The 8082-nt window shown below is 52.8% G+C and overlaps 1 long non-coding RNA gene across 1 annotated transcript in view; it reads left to right on the forward strand.

Annotated features, from left to right (window-relative positions):
- LOC116686766 (uncharacterized) overlaps positions 1-8082 on the forward strand; it is a 20132-nt gene that overhangs the window by 3092 nt on the left and 8958 nt on the right. The window contains exon 2 of the long non-coding RNA XR_004331348.1: positions 7804-7897. This is a non-coding gene — a long non-coding RNA (uncharacterized LOC116686766). The remainder of the gene's footprint in view (positions 1-7803; positions 7898-8082) is intronic.

Here is an 8082-nt window from a genome sequence, read left to right on the forward strand (position 1 = left end):
TGAAGTCTGTGGTGTAGATGGTGAAGAGGAAGGAAGAGAGGACAGTCCCCTGCGGGGCCCTGGTGTTGCTGACCACGCTGTCTGACACACAGTGTTGCAGGAGCACATACTGTGTTCTGCCTGTCAGGTAGTCAACAATCCAGGACACGAGGGGGGGGGATCCACCTACACCTGTCAGCTTTTCACCCAGTAGGGCCGTCCGTATGGTGTTGAAAGCACTGGAAATGTCAAAGAACATGACCCTCACCTTGCTCGCCGGCTTGTCCAGGTGGGCGTAGATGCGGTTGAGCAGGAAGATGATAGCGTCCTCAACTCCAAGTTGGGGCAGGTAGGAGAACTGGAGGGGGTCCAAGAGGGATCTGACCAGGGGCCGCAACTGTTCCAAACCAGTTTCTCCAGGGTCTTCATAATATGGGAGGTCAGTGCTGCGGGTCTGGCTCAGGCTGAAGACATGGTGAAGGACTCCACATAGCTGGGGGGCACAGGCTTAAAGCACCCCAGGACCGACACCATCAGGGCCTTTAGCCTTATTAGAGTGCCGTCCACTTAGCTGTCTTCTCACCTTGTCCGCAGTGAAGCACACAGAGGTTACAGGTGGGGTAGGGGGAGAGGAGGAGTCATCAGGCTGGAGAGATATGTTAACCTGAGAGCCGGAGGAGGGGGGAGTAAGCAGCATCTCCCAGGAGGAGGGCGAGGGACAGTAAGGAGGAGAAGGGGGGAGTAGGGGGGTTGGAGGTGAGTCAGCAGTTGAGTTAGCGGCAGAAGCCATAGAACCAAATCTGGTAAAATTAACAGATCAAGTTATTTGGCCCTGTCCAAGGTGCCTTTAACTCCTCTGCTGCCAGTAGGTCTAAAGCCACCTCATTTTGTTCAGCTGGAGTTTCCGCTCCAACTTCCTCCTGTACTTCTCTTTCGCCTCCCTGATCTTCATCTTCAGGTCCCCCTGAATGGCCTTCCCCTCCTCCCTATTCCCATCTCTGAAAGCTCTCCTCTTTGCATTCGGGATGTTCTTGATGTTTTTTTTTACCCATGGTTTGTTGTTGGGTAACACTGAACTGTCTTTGTTGGGACAGTGCAGTCTACATAGAAGTTTATGTAGTCTGAGATAGAGTCAGACCTCACTCAGCCCATCTTATCAGCCCACCCAGTTTTGAGAATGAAAATCTTCAGAATTTATTTACTGTTTTTTCGCTTGGGGTGGAGACATTCTGAGTTTTAGTTGATATTTTTTTATTTGTTTACAATCTGCAGAAAATTTTGTGAAACATTCTGCGTTTGCCTGTTCCGTGTGACCCTGGCTAATAATGAAAGAAGTAAAACTGCACTGTAAAACCTGATTAATATATATCAAAAAAATTTGAACTGATTTCATCAAAAAATTTCTGTTTTGCTTACTTAGATTTGTAAGTTAAACAAATGTTCTCCAATATGATGCTCTTACTAGGTTCATTTAAGTGACTCTAACATCATTTTATAAGTCAAATAAACTTTCCTGATCAAGCACATTTACTAGGTACTATATTTTAAAAGTACAAATAATACAAAGTTTATCAAGCTTAAATATTTTTATCACCGTTGCAATAAAAAGTCACATTATCTGTAAGAAAATATTTATTTTGTGTACTTAACGTTTAAAGTTCATAGAGAAAATCCCAACATAGAATACTTTAATTAGTACTTTAAACTTATTACATAAAATGTTTTAAGAAGCTTTAACTCAAAATCCAAATACACTTAAGAAAGAAATGTTAACAGATACTTTAAATGCAAGTCACTATTCATTAAGCAACTATAAAATATTTGATGCCATATAGACAATATTTTAAACAGTAATTTAAACATTATTAAACAGTGCAATGGCCTTGGAAAATGGCCGAAGGGCTTTTATCATTGAAGTGGACAATATAAAATCTGGTTATGGTAAATGCTCAAATTTAAGGATATACAGTACATTATACCATCATTATCATCATTTCCATGCATTAAAACATTCATAAACTGTTGTGGGTTGGGGTTTTTGTTTGGGGTTATTTTCCCATTTGGCCTTCCCGGTGTTTTTGTCCCGGTTTTCTCCCTAGTCTGGTGTCATAGCTTCTGTCTTATGTTTCCCTGTGTGTTTGTTATGCTTTCTGCTTATTTTGGTAGTCAACTTCCTGTCTTGTCCTGTCTTGTCTAGTCTAGCTTTACTTTGTTTGTCTGATTGTCCAGCCCGCCCTAATGTGATTCACCTGTTGTCTCATCTGTTCCTATGCCTCATTACCTCATGTATTTAACCCAGTGTTTCCTTTGCCTCTTGTTAGATCCTTTTGTTCTCCAGCGTGTCGTCACCTCTCCTCTGTTCCAGCCCTGTAAGATCCCCGTGATATTTTGCCTGTTACTTCCCCTGTGAGTTTCCAGCCCTTGTGCTTCGGTTTTTGGTTTTTCTCTGGCTCCCTGTGTTTTGACGTTTTTTGGTATCCGTTGCTGCTGTGTTTTCCCCCAATAAACGCTTTTTGCCTTCCACCTGCTACACTGCGTTTGGGTCCTCCTTCCGCCCCCATCACAACATAAGGATCTAACCAGTCATGGACCCAGCAGAGTACACCTTCGAGCCGCTTCTCCACCCGCTGGACCCGTTGGCGGACCTAATGTCCTCCGCGTTCTGCCGCATGCACGACGGGGATCCCACGGAGACGTGGCACCTAATGATGGTGCGGTGGGAGGAGGTAGACAGGGAGTTTGGGCCCCTCCCGGAATCGGCGGAACCGGCTGATACCGGTGTTCCGGGAGCCACTGCGGACCCAGCGCTCTCTGGAGGCGGCGTAGAGGAACTTGAGCGGCTGGAGTACACCCTCCACCGGTTCGTCACCGAATTGGGGAGGACCACAGATGCCGAGCGCCGGCTGACCATATGTGCCCTGATCAGGAACTCTGTGGCAGGCAAACCCAGGCTTTTCAGGCTTCCAGGAATAAAGGCCCTGCTAAGAGAGATCTACCAGCTGGAAGCCAGCCTGCAGACCACCTTGATTCCTACCAGCGAGCCGGCGCCCAGCCTTCCGGACCTCCAGCCGCCTACTGCCGCCACCGCGGCGGACCCCCAGCCGCCGGTTTCCGCCGACGAGGCGGACCCCCAGCCCCAGCCGCCGGCTCCCGCCGACGAGGCGGACCCCAGCCGCCGGCTCCCGCCGATGAGGCGGACCCCCAGCCGCCGGTTTCCGCCGACGAGGCGGACCCCCAGCCGCGGTTTCCGCCGACGAGGCGGACCCCAGCCCGCGGTTTCCGCCGACGAGGCGGACCCCAGCCGCGTTTCCGGGAGGCGGACCCCAGCCGCCGGCTCCGCCGACGAGGCGGACCCCCAACCGCCGGCTCCCGCCGACGAGGCGGACCCCCAGCAGCGGTTCCCGCCGACGAGGGGCCCCCCACGCCCGGTTTCCGCCGACGAGGCGGACCCCCAACCCCAGCCGCCGGCTCCCGCCGACGAGGCGGACCCCCAACCACCGGTTTCCGCCAACGAGGCGGACCCCCAGCCGCGGCTCCCGCCGACGAGGCGGACCCCCAGCCGCCAGCTCCCGCCGACAAGGCGGACCCCCAGCCGGTGCCTGTAGAGGCGGATGCCCAGGGAGTGTGCACTGGACAGTCCTCCCTGGAATCCGCCTCTGACCCCCAGCGATCACCCGGCCACCCAGACCAGCCGACCGACCCCTTGGACCCAGACCGAAACCGGCCGACTGGCCCCCAAGACCCAGACCGGCCGACTGGCCCCCGACCCGACCGGCCGTCCAGACCTCCAGACCCAACGGCGATGGCCCCCCTGACCCAGACCAGCCGACCGGCCCCTTAGATTCAGACCGGCCGACTGGCCCCCCTGACCCAGACCAGCCGACTGGCTTCCCTGACCCAGACCGGCCGACCGGCCCCCCAGAGCAGCCGACCAGACCACCCAACCCTGACCAGAGGCCCAGCACTTCTGACCCCGGCTGGCGCTCGGTGGCCCTGCCTCCGGCCGACGGCCAAGTTTTTAGCCCTCGGCGGCGGTCAGCGCCCCGACCCCCAGTTGGTGCTTGGGCTTCCGTCTCCCTGGGCAGTGCTCCCGGGGTTCCTGGTCCGGTTCAGGGATCCCTCGGGACTCAGTCCCTGGCTCCTCAGGTCCTGGCCTCAGTCCCAGGTCTCAGGAACCCCGGCCCCCCGTTGTCTTTGCTTCCTAGTCCTAGTCTCCTGGTCTTGTGTCTGTCCCGTCACGTCTTTGTCCCATCACTGTGTCTGTTCTGTCCCGTCTCTTACCTGTTCGGATCCCGTCCCAGTGCTTGTCCCCTGCTACGTCTGTCCCCGTGCTTGTCTCAGTCCCTGTGTTTGTCTCGTTCCAGTCTTTGTCCCTTTCCCGGTCACTGTCTCTGTCCCTGTCACCGTTCCTGTCCCCGTCTTCCTCCCTGTCCCTGTGTCCACTCCGTCCAAATTTGCCGCCAAAACCGACCGTCTGTAGTCCCACCGTTCGTCGCTCCCGTCCTGCCCGGTCTACGCCTGTCCGTTTCCAGTGGGTCTCCGTGAGCCTTCGCGGGTCTCTGTCTGAGCCTCTCGCGGGCTCTCCGTGAGTCTCCGGGGCTCTTCCGTGAGCCCTCGCCGGGCTCTTCCGTGAGCTCTCCGGGCTCTTCCGTGAGCTCCTCCGCGGGCTCTTCGCGGAGTCCTCTGCGGGCTCTTCCGTGAGCTCCTCGCGGGCTTTCTGTGAGCTCCCCGCGGGCTCTTCCTAGTGCGCCCCCCTGTGGGCTTCTCCGTGTTCCTCGTACTCCTAGTGCGCCCTCTCGTGGGCTTTTGTAGTATACCCATTCTTGGGTCTCTAGTGCGCCCTCTTGTGGTTTGTTTTTGTACGCCCGCTCTCGCGTTCCTAGTGCGCCCTCTGTTGGGCAGTCTTATGCATCCCCTCGAACCTCCTAAGTCTCTTCTCTCGGTCGTCGATCCCTGTGTTGGTGAGTCACCCACGTTCTCTGTATCTCTCTCCCCTTCTCTGTTTTTGTTATGTATGTCTCTCTTCCGTCCTCTGTGTCATTGTTTCCCTCGTTTTGGTCTCTTAGTCTGGTCCCTCTCCTTGGTTGGTTTCTTTCGTTCCATCCTCCTTCTGGTTGCCTAGTCTCATTGTTTTTTTATTTAGTTATTGTTTCTTGTTTGTTTCTTTATTTTTTTCTCTCCTGCTTCGGTTTCTTCGGTCCCGGTGCCTGTCTGTCTCCCTCTCTGTGGTCAGTTCCGTCTCGCTCTCTTTTGTCTGTCTGGTTTTTGCGTCTCGTCTTCTCCCTTTTGTCTCTCCACCCTTCGTCCAGTCTCTGTGAGTCCTGTGCTCGGTCCCACTCCCTTCTTGATCTCTTTACGTGTCTCCCTGTGTTTCTCTCCATGTGTCGTCTGGTTCGCATTCTCTTGCTCGGTCGGGTGTCGCTCTGTCTCTCCCACACAAACCTCGCTGTCCCTTTTGCTTGTTTTGTGTGGGTGTCTCTCTCTTCCTGTGTCTGTCCTGTCTCTGGGTTTCAGTCCCTTTTTCTGCTGTTTGTGTGGGTGACTTCCGTTCCTCTCCGTTCTAGTGTTTTTGCCTTTCTATCTAGGCTGCGCTGTACCTGTCCCTGTGCTTCTCCGCTCTTTTCTCTGTTCTTCTCCTCCTAGTCCTCTCTTGTCTCATCCTCGCCCTTCCCGATTACTCGTCTCAATCGCACTGTCTCTCTTGCTTTTTGTATTGTCTGTCTTGTCTCTGTACTGTATCTGTCTGTCTTGCTCTCTTTGCTTCTCCTCTTTCGGTGTGGCTTGTGTCTCACTGTCTTTCTGGTTGTATCAGTCTCTCCCATGTCTCTCTTGGTCCCTGTGTCGGTCTAGTTCACTCGTCTCTGCGTTTGCTGTCTCTTCCCTTTCTAGTCTGTCTGTCTTGCACTCTGCGTCGCTGTCCCTTTTCTCCCCTGTTTGTTGTGTGTAGCTCGCTCTCTTTCCGTGTGTCTCTGTCTCTGCTCTCTGTGTCTCTTTCGTCCCCGTCGCTCTGGCTCTCTCTCTGTGCCTGCCCTAGTTCCTTTTCGGCTCCCTTTCTCTGTCCCTCTCCTCCAATCCCTCGCTGTCTTTGGTCCCGCCCTGTCTCCATTGCTCTGTCTCTGTGCTCCCTATGTCTCTCTGTCTTCTCTGTGTCACTCTCGCTCTGTTTGATGTCTCTGTCTGTCTGTCTCTCTCTTTCTGGGTTGTCTCTGTTTCTCCCGGGGTTTGCTCTCCGTCCTGGTGTCTTTTCCTCTGTCTTTTTCGTTCCGGTGTCTGTCTGTCTGTCGTTCTTGTCCTCTGTCTCTCTCTCATTCGGTTTGCTGTCTATCTCTCTCTGTCGCTTCTTCCTTCTTTATGTGGGTCTCTGTGGTTCTACCGCTCTGTTCTTTTCCCTCCTCTGTCTGTCTTGTTCTGTGTCTTTCTCGGTGTCCGCTCGCTCTCTCTTGTCCCTACCCTTTGTCCCTCCTCAGTCTTTTCTTTGGTCCCTCGCTCGCTACGGTCTCAGCCCTTGTTCTGGACTTCCTTGTGCCCACCGGTAGTGCCTTCTCTGTCTGGTCTTCTGTCCTATCTTTCTCCCCCTGCGTCCTCTAGTCTCAGTCTTGTCCCTCCTTCGCCCTCTCCTATTCCTTCCCATCTCCTATTCCTGGTCCTCCTTCCGGTCGCCTCCTCTCATCCCTCTCTCACTCTCCTTCTCAGTCCTCTCTCGCTCCCTCTTCTCAGTCCCTCTCCGCTCTCTCTCAGTCCCTCTCTCGCTCCTCCTTCGGTCCTCTTCTCGCTCCCTGTTCCTTCTCTTCGGCCTGCTCCTATCTCCGCTTCATTCTTGTTATGCCTTTCCTTGTCCGGTTCGGCTTCTTTGTCCGTGCTCCCCATGCCCTTGTCCCCCGTGCCCGGGTTTCCTTCTGTCCCGTTTCTCCGTCCTTGGACCCCTCTTTTCCAGTGTCTTCCGCCCTTAATGGGTTGTTTTTTGTTCCTTTGGTTTTTGTTTGGGGTTTTGGACATCTGGTATCGTCTTTGGGGGGGGGGTTCTGTTGTGGGTTGGGGTTTTGTTTGGGGTTATTTTCCCATTTAGCCTCCCGGTGTTTTGTCCCGTTTTCTCCCTAGTTGGTGTCATAGCTTCGTGCTTATGTTTCCCTGTGTGTTTGTTATGCTTTCTGCTTTTTTGGTAGTCAACTTCCTGTCTTGTCTGTCTGTCTAGCTTACTTGTGTGTCTGATTGTCCAGCCCCGCCTAATGTGATTCACCTGTTGTCTCATCTGTTCCTATTGCCTAACTATGTATTTAACCCCCGTGTTTCCTTTGCCTCTTGTTAGATCCTTTTGTTCTCCAGTGTCGTCACCTCTCCTCTGTTCCAGCTCTGTAAGACTTCCCGTGATATTTTTTGCCCCGTTTACTTCCCCTGGAGTTTCCAGCCCTTGTGCTTCGGTTTTTGGTTTTTCTCGGCTCCCGTGTTTTGACGTTTTTTGGTATCCGTTGCTGCTGTGTTCCCCAATAAACGCTTTTTGCCTTCCACCTGCTACACTGCGTTTGGGTCCTCCTTCCGCCCCCATCACAACAATAAACACTTGTCAAACAGTGACATCAGTACACACTGATGTCACTGTTTGATGATACAGTTTGATGATACAGTACGCAGTAATAAAAAAGGAAAAATGGTACAGAACCTAGGGCTGGGTACCGAATTCAATACTATTTTATTGGCTTCTTACTGAGTATCAAAAGATGCTTTGCCATTCTACCAAATTTCAACACCCAAGTAGTAAATCTCATCAGTGTCAGTGAGCCAATAAGCATGCAGCATGCTTTTACCATTAGTTGTCTAATGTTACAGCTCAATGGTGTTTTAAGCCCCCAACATCTCCTTTCAGGCAGCGCTGCGACCTTTGACTTCAAGGCGCATAACCCTAATCCAAACCCTAACCATAGTGCCATCCTAGTGCCTTCCAGTCAGCGCTGCCTGGAAGGCGATTTTGGGGGCTTAAAACACCCATGAACAACGTTAAACGTCAAAGACACTCAGGAAAACTTCTGGTAGTCTCACTCTCTCTCAGCTGGTCCTACTGGAGCATCCACTATTATGTTCTTTGTTTGGTTTGTTGCACCTTACAAC

This window comes from Etheostoma spectabile, unplaced genomic scaffold (assembly GCF_008692095.1).
Source record: "Etheostoma spectabile isolate EspeVRDwgs_2016 unplaced genomic scaffold, UIUC_Espe_1.0 scaffold465, whole genome shotgun sequence".
NCBI classification, from domain to species: Eukaryota; Metazoa; Chordata; class Actinopteri; order Perciformes; family Percidae; genus Etheostoma; species Etheostoma spectabile.